The 13,044-nt window shown below is 36.0% G+C and overlaps 1 protein-coding gene across 4 annotated transcripts in view; it reads left to right on the top strand.

Moving 5' to 3' along the window:
• Positions 1-13,044, top strand: part of LOC145261195 (laminin subunit alpha-like) — a 469,749-nt gene that overhangs the window by 49,145 nt on the left and 407,560 nt on the right. The window lies entirely within an intron of this gene.

The following is a 13,044-nucleotide window of genomic DNA, read 5'->3' as shown; positions in this document are numbered from 1 at the left end:
ACTCTTGCTGTAATCCTCGATCTATATAAAAGTTAGATGCGTCCTAAAATGGAGTATTGCTATCACATATGTATGTGCCGCTCAGAGTATTCTACGCTGCCTTGGCCGAATCCAAAATCGACTTCGAAATCTAGTGGGTCGGTGGGAGGGGGTGATCTCTTATCTTCTGTACGGCCCCTTTCTCAGAGAAGAGATGCTGTAATCCTTTCTCTATTCTATCGCTATTTCCATAGAAGGTGCTCGACTGAGCTCCAATCTTTAGTTCCTTCTTTTTTTTCAATTACAACAAAATAAAGCTTTTCTTTCATCCCCCCCTCCCATGTGCTTAACGATATGCGGAATTTCAACGAACAGTTTCCTTTTAACTCCTTCCCTCATGTAGAACACATTTTTTACTGTTTATTCGCATCAAACGAGGCACAGTTCCACTAAGTCGCAATGGGCTACTATTTGGCACTAAATTTGCAGGGATACTATGTAGGGAGTTGGGCAGTCAGATGTCTGTTCATATTACATCTTGAACTTCTAAATGTAAGTACAGTCAAAAAAGCAGGAGAGTGGGAGGGAATTCCAAAGTCTAGTAGTTCGAGGAAAGTAGTTATTTGAGTAGAAAGTCATCTAGGACTCTCTACTGTGCAGGGGTGGGATTTTGCTGCTTCTCTGATTTGTCGGAGGTATTTACGTCGAGGGGGTACTAGTGTTTAGAGTTCGTCCGATTAGTTACCATTAAAATATTTGTAAAACAGGCACAGGGATGACACATTTCGGCGATGGGACAGAGGTTGGAGTTTGGCCGACTGTGGGAGCTATTAGGTTGGCGACTCTTTTTTTTTTTTAACTCTATCTAGGAGCAAGAAACTAGTGGCAGATGCACTAACGCTGGACTGCTTCAACGCAGATTACAACGTCATGTAATTTATACACGTATATCTATGCAAGTCACAAACACGTATGCAAATCATAATATATAGTACTATAAACAACGACGACGACGACGACGACGACGACGACGACGACGACGACGACGACGACGATGAAAAAAAAAAGTTTTACAAGATTATCTTTAAAATATGCCAGAGTTTATGAATTTTCGAATGGAGACAAAATACAATAAATAGTTGTTGTGACTGAACGGGTCAAGGGTATGTCTCATACGTATATATGAAATACCCGTTCAAGGATGGGTAAAATTAATTTCCTGAACATGAAATACTTGCGCTACTTTCATGTCCCGTTTACCAAAAGAAAATCAAGATATACTGATACTAAACCTTATGTCTAGAATTCTTATTGCAATTTTTATTAAAATTACTTAAATGATTTTGATTTTAGAAAATATCTAAAATTGAAGGCTTAGGGGATCTTTAGAAGAAATTTAAATCCAGGAAATGATCATAACGATGGATCAAATTCAGTACAAATCTGAAATATTTAAATTTTCAAATGGGAACTTCAGCTTATATTATGCTCATAAAAATCTTTTATAATACTAAACAAAAAAAAAATACTAAATTTGGGGAATATTTATTAATTGATGTCTAAAAGCTTCTATATATATAAAGTAGTAGCGTCTGTGTGTGTGTTTGTCTGTGTGTACAACATCCAATGATCAAAGAAATATAAAGGCCATATGTGTGTACACTTTTTTTTTTAATTACATTTTCACCCTAAACAAGGCACATTGCCACTTTGGTGTAGGGGGGGGGCTACTATCAGGGGCAACAATTACTGGGGTACTATGTTGGGATTTGGGCAGCAAGATGTCGGTTCACGTTACACTTGAACTTCTGTATGTCAGTACAGTTGGAGAAGCAGGGGTCTGGAATTTCAGAGTCTAGCGATTCTGGGTAAGAAACTACTGGAGTAGAAAGATCTTTTACATCTAGGGATCTCTATTGTGTGGGGGTGGGATTTAGCTGCCTGTCGGGTTTGTCGAGGGTGTCTACGTTGTGGGGGCACAAGTGTTTGCAGTTCGCCAGAGTATTCACCATTAAAATACTTTTAGAACAGGCAGAGGGATGCAACATTTCGTCGATGGGACAGAGGCTGAAGCTTAGATGACAGTTCATGGCCTATCAGATTTGCACTCTCTTTTGAACCTTGTCAAGGAGCGAGAGACTAGTAGCAGATGCACCAACCCAAATGTGACAGCAATACCCCATACATGGGCGAATGGTGGCCTTATAGAGGCAAGGATACTTTCGAGTGTTATTAGTTTTCTAGCACGATAGAGAGAGCCTACTTTCTTTACAGCGGCCCTGTTTCATGTGAACGTTAAGGCCAAGCAGTTTGAAAGATGTACTCTCAGATAAAGAGTCACTGGCCAATTGGTGGCAGAGAAGGTTTCTTGTAATTATTAAAGGAAACCAGTTTAGCCTTGGCAGCATTGAATGTGACCATCCATTTTTGTCCCCATTCCACTACAGATTGTAGGTCATTCTCTAGTGTTTTTGCCATGTCTTTAGATATGTGTTCATTTGTTTTCCTGTCATAGAGTGTGGTGTCATCAGCATATATACCCATCTCAGAGGCAATTTTGTCGGGGAGGTCATTAATGAATATTAGGAACAATAGAGATCGAAGGATAGACCCTTGAAGCAATCCCGCATTTATATCATATTGTTTAGATGTACGACCGTCGAGGACAAGTTTGATTTTTGTCTCCCGGTCAAGAAATATTAACGCCCATGATAGGATTCTTCTGTCAAAGGAAACATATTTTATACGTAATTTCTATATATAGCATTTTTCAAACATACATCAACATTGATTGAGCTGCGGTCATTTGCATATCACATTAAATTAAATCTATTTAAATAATTAGCTCGATGATATTACTTATTCAACATAATACCCCCTTTTCAACTATACTATTTAAAAATATAATTTAAAATTTAATTATCTAATTTATTTTCATTTCAATGATTTAACTTATTTTTACTTATTATTATCTGAAATCTGAAACGGTTTAATTTCCAAACCAGAAAACCAAAGGGAAATAACTGTGATAGTTTAATTTTTTGCAAAAATTGTCTAAAACGGAGCACGTTATTAAATATTTTCTGTAATAGATTTGTTTTCATTTCGAAATATTCTTCTAAGCTGAATTATTTTTTTTTTATTTTTAGTTCGGTGGTAATTTTTTTTTTTTCGCTTATTCTTAATTTTTAAGTAACCTTTTTTTTATTTGTTATTGTTGGATTATCCGTGTCTTTCACTGTATTTAGTAGTTCAGGGCCGCTGCAAGAAAGGTGGGCTCTCTCTACCGTGCTAGAAAACTACTAGCACCCGAAAGTATCCTGTACCTCTATAAGGCCACCATTCGCCCATGTATGGAGTATTGCTGTCACATTTGGGCTGGTGCATCTGCTACTAGTCTCTCGCTCCTTGACAAGGTTCAAAAGAGAGTCGCAAACCTGATAGGCCCTGAACTGTCATCTAAGCTTCAGCCTCTGTCCCATCGATGAAATGTTGCATCCCTCTGCCTGTTCTACAAGTATTTTAGTGGTGAATGCTCTGACGAACTGCAATCACTTGTGCCCCCACGACATAAGCACCCTCGACAAACCCGACAGGCTGCTAAATCCCACCTCCACACTGTAGAGATCCCTAGATGTAAAAGATCTTTTTACTCCAATAGTTTCTGCCCCAGAACCGCTAGACTCTGGAATTCTATTCCAGGTCCCTGCTTCCCCAACAGTACTGACGTGCAGAAGTTCAAGTGTAACGTGAACCGACATCTTGCTGCCCAAATCCCTACATAGTAACCCAGTAGTTGTTGCCCCTGATAGTAGCCCCCTACACCAAAGTGGCAATTTGCCTTGTTTGGGGTGAAAATGTAAAAAAAAAAAAAAAAAAAAAAACTATAAGTACGCCGATATAATTCATAAGTTGTTTTTTGAAAAACTTCTCCTCCAGAATACATCATTTTTCCTTATTTTCAACGCCGATGCCCAGGGGAAAGGGGATATGGGGTTAGAGAAAAATAATTAAAACTAACGTCCTCATTTACTTGCATCCCCAAGAGGGCAGAGTTAGTCAGACACAGGGTCAATTTTCCATGTGAGCAAAATCCATCATTCCATACATTATCTGTTCCTTTTTTTTGTTTATAAAAATTAATCGGCGTTGCCGAGGATTTATTATAATAAATATACCATAACAAGTGTGTTTAATTGCCTGCAAAACAGATTTTCTTTATAATTTATTTAATATCTTAAATTAAAAATGGTAAATTTTTACGACGTGACCCAGCGTTTAACCCCTAAAAAAAATTAAGACCTACTTTTTTGGGGCCTAATACGTTTAAACAGTTTTTATAAATAATATGAAAGAAGAAATTTTGAAAAAAATTAACATTTTAGAATGGGGATTACTTTTCTATATAAATTTAACGTAAAATGAGCACCCACTTTTGGCCACAAAGCGTTCAACGAGACATGTCATCTCCAGCATTTTTTCAAGTTTGGCGATCGAGGGAGGACATGACAAATACAATTACAGTTTTTTGGTGGTGGCGGGAATTACATTTGAAACATAAAATAACGATAAATTTAATTAATTTTTATGAGACCATTCTGTACTTTCATCTAACAATTTTATATAAAAAAAACGAACCCCAATATATGACAAATATTCAATTTTTTTTTGGGGGGGGGGGTGATTACATGAAAAATATAAAATGATAAAAGTTCATTTAATTGTTTTTGGAATTAATTTTTGGTGGATTTTTTTTTTTTTCGATCGCGCGAGCATTCGTTGCTATTTTTATTGAAACAAAAGTTGTAATTATTTATTTTTAATTATTATTTTTTTGTTGCTGGGGGAGGGGGGAGTTTTCTTCCCAGGGCTCAATAGTTTCTTCTCTTTGTAGCCCTTCTGCCGAAATATCTGGTGGAGAGGGTATCACGTACTTCTATTTTGGGCGATTACATTTACATGCTTTCATGCCTTTTTTATTTTTGTTATTGTATGGGGGTGGGTCCACGTTGCCCATGATACACCTGTATACTGATCATTTTCGTTTCAAACGCAACTTTATGTCAACCCAGGCAACGCCGGGTACCCATACCAGTTCGTTATAATTTCCCAATAATCGGAGTTATCTGAATTTTTACGAATAGCTCCCACCCCCTTTTTATAAAACTAAACTAGCAAACCCTCAGGCATTGCGTGGTCGTAAGATACGCTTTTATATATATATATATATATATATATATATATCACTGTGTAAAAAAAAAAAAAAAAAAAAAATATATGATGGGCTGCGAAACAGTACAGTATGTGGATGACTATAATGCTCCCTATCTTAGGTTTAGTATATTGGGAAGTGATATACAAATTACCATGAGCGAATGAAGCGATGCTCTTTGTGGAAACAAAGTGAGCTTAGGTAGTTGGACAATGCCAAAACATTGTCAATTCACTGCCTGCATAGCAGCAGCCGTATAGCACAATGGTTAAAATCTCCGACTGTCGTTTGGGCGATCAGGTTTCGATCCTGGCTTGAGGTTGTTGCTTGTCTAGCCGCACTGATGAGTTGTGAAACAGCGAAACAGTACTGTATGTAGATGACTAGACTATATATATATATATATATATATATATATATATATATATATATAGTCATCAACATACAGTACTCATCAGTGCCGTTAGACTAGCACTTCTCCCAATCCGAGGATTGAATCTAGAACCATTGTGTTGACAGTCGGCAGTTCTACCCATCGACCCCCGGGAACGGTGCCTGCAAATAACCTTGAAAAATGTCTACTTTAAACAAACATTCATCCACCACTTTTATAGTGCTCAAAGTGGGTCAGGGGCATTACTTATTGCACGCCCCTGGTAATTTGTAGGAGGGGCGTGCAATAAGTAATGCCCCTGACCCACTTCCAGTTGTCTGATCTAGCTGAAATTTTGCATGTGCAATGATTTATATCGCTACGGGTTATGTGACAAATTACAGTTCTGAACTAATTGTGGTTTTTGTTTTACAGGTGTTTTAACTGAGTCAGGTGTGAAATGAGCCTGTTGAATGTCGAGCAGTGATCCGGTTTTTGTATTTGAAAGGACGCACACCACAGGAGACTTTGGATGAAATGAAAGAAACTTATGGTGATAATGCCCCATCATATGACCTTGTAAAACGCTGGCATCGTGAATTCAAACATGGCCGGAAGTCTGTGGAAACAGCTCCCAGACCTGGTCGCCCCCCCCCCTTCTGCAATTGATGAGGCATCTGTCCGTCAAGTTGAAGCTGCCATTTTGGAAGATCGGCGCATTACTATTCGCCAAATTGCCCAAGATGTCAAGATTAGTACAGGGTCTGTGGAAACTATCATTCATGACCATTTTCATATGCATAAGGTGTCTGCCAGATTGATTCCCAGGTTGCTCCCACCATTCAAGAAGCGAGACCGTGTCGAGTGCTCAAGGATGAATTTGGAGATGTGCCAAGAAGATGAGTCAAAGGTTTTCAAAAGACTGATTACACAGAATGAAACCTGGATCCATCACTATGATCCAGAGACCAAAGCCCAGCCAATACAATGGAAGTACTTGGACTCACCACTTCCAAAGAAGGCAAGGGTGCAGCCCTCCGTTGGCAAGGCCATACTCACAGTCTTCTGGGACCAGGACGGAGTAGTGATGACCGATTTCCTGGCAAATGGTACCACAATTACAGGAGCCTATTATGCTCCACTTTTGAGGAAATTAAGGGACGCTATCAAAATCAAGAGGCGGGGCAAGATCAGCAAAGGTACCCTCCTCCTGCAGGACAACGCTCCGGTCCACAACTCGCACGTGGCAAAATCAGAAGCATGGGCGTGTGGTTATGAAATCCTTCTCCATCCTCCCTACTCTCCTGACCTTGCACCCTCTGACTTTCATCTCTTCCCAGGCATAAAGTTGTTTTTGAAAGGAAAGCGTTTCCCAGATGATGCAGCCTTGATTTCTGAAGTCACGTTGTGGTTGGAGGACCAACCTGGGGTGTTCTACAAAAACACTCTCCAGAGCTGCATCAAACGATGGGAGAAATGCATAACTCTGGGTGGTTCCTATGTAGAGAAAGACTAATAACTGCTAAGTTTCGTTTCTCTACTGCTATGGGAAGTGGGTCAGGGGCATTACTTATTGCACGCCCCTCGCATCTCACTTCCCAATATGCTCAACCTAAGATTGGGAGCATTGTGTGTGTGTGTGTGTGTATATATATATATATATATATATATATATATATATATATATATATATATATATATATATATATATATATATATTCACCTGTCATTCCTTTTTTAAAAGGTCGGATTATCTGATCGTCGAAAACAAGATTCAAGCAAAGACGATCGGACGGTTCAGAGTTTTTAATTATATAGATTAAACTAAATATATCCCAAATTACGACCTTACGCCTAGCAGCGATGTTGAAAAATTCATAATGATTGTTTAATTTGTTTAAGAACGAATCCTGTTCTTACGAACACAGAAGTATATACACATTCCTAATTATATATATATATATATATATATATATATATATACACACACACACACACACACACACACACACACACACACACACATCAATTTAGCGAAATATTTTACCCTTTCATTCATCAAATAATGATCCATTTAGTGTAAAGGCCCCGGATGATCAATTAGCATTCGTCCTCGTTTCGAACAAGGCTTCTATTCAAACGTCATCCTATCAACGTATTACATTCCACACACACGCGTGCGCGCAAACATACGCACACAGATACATACACATAGAGATACATACGCACACACGCGTGTCAATTAGGAATATGTACCGAGGGAATGCTGCATTATCACGGAAGTCTTCACGACTGTTGGGATCTCGAAAGAAAGACTCTTTCAAATGGGAACACTGTGGAAAGCCATTAAACTGTGATTTCGGTGCGTGACCGACGTAAATACAGATTCAGGCCCTTGTAGTGAAAATAACGTTATGTTTGAAGTCCTAGCAAACAGAAACTGTCCAACAGTCAGATTGACAATAAAAAAAAAAAATTATTATTATTTTTTTTTTTTTTTACAGATTCTTAGCTATTTCTGAGATGATTACATTTCTGGCCGTTTTTTTTTTTTTTTTTTTTTTTTTTTTTTTCCCCGACCAAAGGAGGATGGACCTGTAAATTCACCCTTGTCTGTTCGTCCGTCGTCTGTCCGCATTTTTCTCAATAACTACGCCTTGAAATTTTTTGAAATTTTGCACAAACATTGAACATGATATGAGTAAAAAAGTAACAACGGATTATCCAGGAAAACTCCAGTTGATCCTCTAGGGTTGCCTTTCGAGTTAAAATGGCTAAAATTGACACTTTTGTGTTTATTAAAAGAATTATGTCTTGGATTTTTATAAAAATTTCTGAAAAGTTGTAACACTCTGATTTCTATATAATTTTGTTTGTCTATACTTTGCAATAACTCTTGGGTGTACCCCAGGGGCTCTTTTAGTGCTAATAAAAACACCCCATTTTTGGGACTATTTTACCATATTTGTCCAAAATTTTCTGTGTATGTCTATTTAGCAGTTTTGCATGGTGCTGAACTAAAATTTAAATATGGTAAGACCTTAGGGACTTTTGGGGCTAAATGATTGTCATTTCTTTCTTTCTATGGTGCAAAACTCAAATTTACATATGTTAAGGCCTAACACTGCACCGTTTGTCCATTTTCACTAATATTTGATGCCCCGTGTGTACTTTTGGGGCTGAATGTGGAGAGGGGGGCAAATGCTGAACTTAGTCATATTTTTATGCCTCGTCCATAGTGCATCCACGGGGGAACACGCATGCTTCACTTGTTATTTTTTTCTTTTTTATAAACGTCAATCTTTCCTCGAATTTAATCATTCAAACACTACCGTGTTTGAATATGTGGTTAAGTGGCAGTTTTAGTCATTTAGAACTGCTTTAAAGCTTCACCACTCACTCATTTTTCGACCAAATTTCAAAAAATTATTACAAGAATTTTTTTTTTAATTCAATTTATAAAATTATATAATCAATTCTTAATGCTGCAATATTTTAAGTTATAAATTTATTATATTTTTTTACTAGAATATTTTGTCCTTTTCTTTTCCAGTTTTAGGAACTAGTCTTTTATTTTCCCATGTTTAAGCTTAACCATATTATTTTTCATGATCGGATTTTTCTGTTGTATATATTTGAATGTCTTGTATTATTTCCCTCTATTTCAATACCACAACTTTTGTGTTAAAACAAACTAATAAAGCACGTTTATGCTTTTTATTAATAAAATATATATTACAATTCTTACGTAATGGCATTAAATCAAGCAACAGCTACGCAATGATAAAATTTCAAATTTGGAAGAACTTTGGTCAAAAATTAAAGAAAAGTAGGATGCCCTTTCCCCGGAGTATTGCTGCAGTCTAATTCAAGGAATTCCTAAAAGATTGCAGGCTGTCAAATTGTAGAAGGGCTATGCTACTAAATATTAACTAGTTCATTGTATTCCTGTTGTATTTGTGTTGCATTAAAGTCCTAAAGTTACATTAAGACAACAATTTTCCATTGTGCGGACTTTCTTTTAGCCTCCTCAATTTGAAGTTATATTTCAAATTGACGTGAACACTAGAATATTTCAATTAAATCAAATATGAACAGGTAAAATTATAGAAGAATAAAAGGTCAATTAAATGTTTATTTAAACAGTTACATTAAATTTAGCTTAAATTTGCAGCTTTTGAAAAAAATTACAAGTGCGGACTTTGTTTTTGCCGCCTGTGTGTATATATATATATACAGTACTTTTGGGGTAATTGCGCCAAATCCAGGGGTAATTGCGCCAACCAAAAAAAAAAGTGCTCTTTATATGCGTGGTTGCCAAAAGAGTAGCCAGTTGGCGCAATTACCCCGGAATAGGTGCAATTACCCGAAAATATGGTGTATATATATATATATATATATATATATATATATATATATATATATATTAGCAAAATTACCCGTCGTTGACTGGGTTCAAAAACAGCCTACAGGAAATGGACTCTGATTATGAAAAGGAAGGGTTGTAAAGAGATAGCTTCGAATTTGGGGGTATCAAAACCAAAGCAAAATATGATGAAAGTAAAAATATTTGCATATTTTTTTAACGTTCTAAAACATTTTTTAAAAGCATTTCCTTGTATTTCAGAAATAGAATTCATTCAAAGCCCGCTTTCTACACACGAGAAACAATATGGCTGAACAATGGAAAGCCAAATATTTTTTAACGAATTCTAATGTTCAAATAAATAATAAATATAAACAGTTTCAGGACGTTGAAATGTTTACAGATCGATAGAAAATTTTCAAGCAATTCTTTTAATGAAAGATTTTATTCCATGCTTTTCGATTTCTCGGCTGTTAACTATACAACAAGATTAGTCAAATTTAAAATGTGATGATATTTATTGGCATGGAGGTCAAAGGGGTGAATTTAGTGCAAAAAAAAATTATTGAAAAGTCTTCTGTCATTAAATGTAAAGTTTCTGTCAGAGCGTGATTGACGGATCCTAAACTTGGTGTCACTTGCCGTTATCAAAAAGAGCATTTCATTGGTTGATAATATCACGTGATTAAAACTCACTTTAAGCTAGCGTTTCGTTGGTTAACAATATCACGTGATTAAAATTCAGTTAAAGGGCGGCTGTTTTATTCTGGGTAGATGGATTTTTCTCTATTCTAAACTGATTTCGCTCTGTAAGAATATTTCGTGACACTCTGAATGTATGAGAGTAGAAATTTCATTGTTCAGGTCGCGTGTGCTGGTCGTGAGGTCACCTTTTTTTCTTTTTTTTTTTGGTGATAAATGATTTGTGTATTGTTTTAAACTTGGGAGAGCAATTCAACAGTTCGCGATATAAACATTGAATGAAAAGTATATGTTCGTTTAATGGTAACTGCCACTTTACAATGCCATGTTGTCAAAGAGAAAAAGACAAAATAAATAAATAACAGAACCAAAGAAAAAGATAAGGCTCCCTTTTCTTCAATCGTTTGTGTAATAGTTTGTGTGTGTGTATGTATACACACACACAAACATACACACACGCACGCACACACACACATATATATATATGTATATATATACATATATATATATATATATATATATATATATATATATATATATATATATATATATATTAATTTTGGGGGAATTAGACCTAGAGTCTAAAGAGTAGAGTTTACTTTAATGTATTAGTCAATGTACTAATACTATTAAAAGAAAAAAACAAAAACAAAAAACAGTGCTCGTTGTAATGTAGATATATAATAAGCTCGATAGGCATAGATATCCTAGAGCTATTTAAATATTGAGTAAAACAATTCATAATTTTTTAAGTGAAAATCAGTTTCAAAAGGAAAACAAAATCAATAGTTTGTACGATCGTTTCGGAAACGATGTTTTATTGAAATAGAAAATAAGTCTTGAACAATATTTAAACAAAGTCTCCTCATCAGCAAAAGAATGCAGATGGGGGCGGGGCGGTTAATGACACCAAAATAAACTAGCATTTCTACAGATATATACCTGTAGAAATATATTTTCTCATAATACATAACAATCCTTATTTAAGAAGCTCAATGTAATTATAGAGCAATATAGTGAATAAATGACAAAAAAACTATATTCCAAAATTCATGATGTTAGCCATCTAATAATTTATTCCATTAATTCAGTTGACATTTACAAGTGATTGATTTTGCGCTACGAAACAGATAATGTCAATAATTGTAAATGTCAACTGAATTAAAGGAATAAATTATAAGATGGTCAACATCATGAATGTCGAAATATAGTTTTTGTCATTTATTCATTATTATATATATATAAAATGGATTGGATACTTTACCTATCACCAGACTATCCATTCACGTGAAATCACCTTTTTCTTCGCCATATTCCCTCTGCTTCACTTTTTTTATCAAGTAAGATCTTGGACTTACTTGCAGTTTCATCAATTGCTAACTCCTACCCTCTGATGAGAAGGAAAGTATTTCTTCAAAACTCCGCGGATTAAGGACTATCTACTTATTAAGTGTTTCCTTTTCAGATTAAATATGTTTTTAACCCTTTTTCAAGGTGTTTTTTTTTAAACATTTTATTAACTATTTGCTCTTATATATATACTCCTACAAATTTGGGATTTTTAGTGTATTGATATTCATATTAAAATCCTTTTTCTATTCATTTAAAAAGAAAATGCAATTTTGTTTTATATGGTTAATTGTATGTATAGACCGCTCCATACACTTCAAAAAATTCCAGCAAAAACCTAACAGCCAGCCGTGATTCTCTCCAGAATGTGCTGCAGCCATTGCGCACAGAAATTACCTTTTCCATTGCTTCCAATGTAATAGATGTATTGAGACTAAAGCCGCTTTCAGGACTGTCAGCAACCAGTTTAAAATAGTAATAAAGAATGCAAGAAATTTGTATGCTCAGTCAATTAAATCCAAAGTAGTTGAGCAGCGGCTTGGTTCCCACCAGTTTTGGCAAATAGCAAACAGGGTCCTGAACAGAAACGTGTGCTCTATCCCAACCATCATCAATGGACCTGTTGGTAATCTCGTCAGCATCAGACAAAGCCAAACTATTTGCCAAGAACTTTGCAGCTAATTCTACCGTATGCGATCAAGGCCGCCAACCTCCTTATTTCCTCCTGTATCTGAATACACGCTATGCGACATACAAATATCTGTGCGTGATGTTGCCAAACTAATCAAAACCCTTGATTCCAGTAAAGTAACTAGCTCTGACGGCATTCCAATTATAGTGCTGGAAAAGTTTCAACCAGAACTTGCTTCCATACTTATAAAGCTGTTTAAGCATTGTCTTAACGAGAATTATTTCCCCAAACCCTGAAAAACCTCATTAGTATGTCCTGTATTTAAGAATTCAGGTGATCGGGCATCTCTCTCTCTCTCTCTCTCTCTCTCTCAATACAGACCACTAAGTCACCTGTGTGTCATGAGTAAGTTGCTGGGTCTGTGTTAAATA

Source organism: Euprymna scolopes, chromosome 37, assembly GCF_053919585.1.
Source record: "Euprymna scolopes isolate OS-2025 chromosome 37, ASM5391958v1, whole genome shotgun sequence".
Lineage (NCBI taxonomy): Eukaryota > Metazoa > Mollusca > Cephalopoda > Sepiida > Sepiolidae > Euprymna > Euprymna scolopes.
Note: the sequence above shows the minus strand (reverse complement) of the source record. Positions and strands in the feature narration are given on the sequence as shown.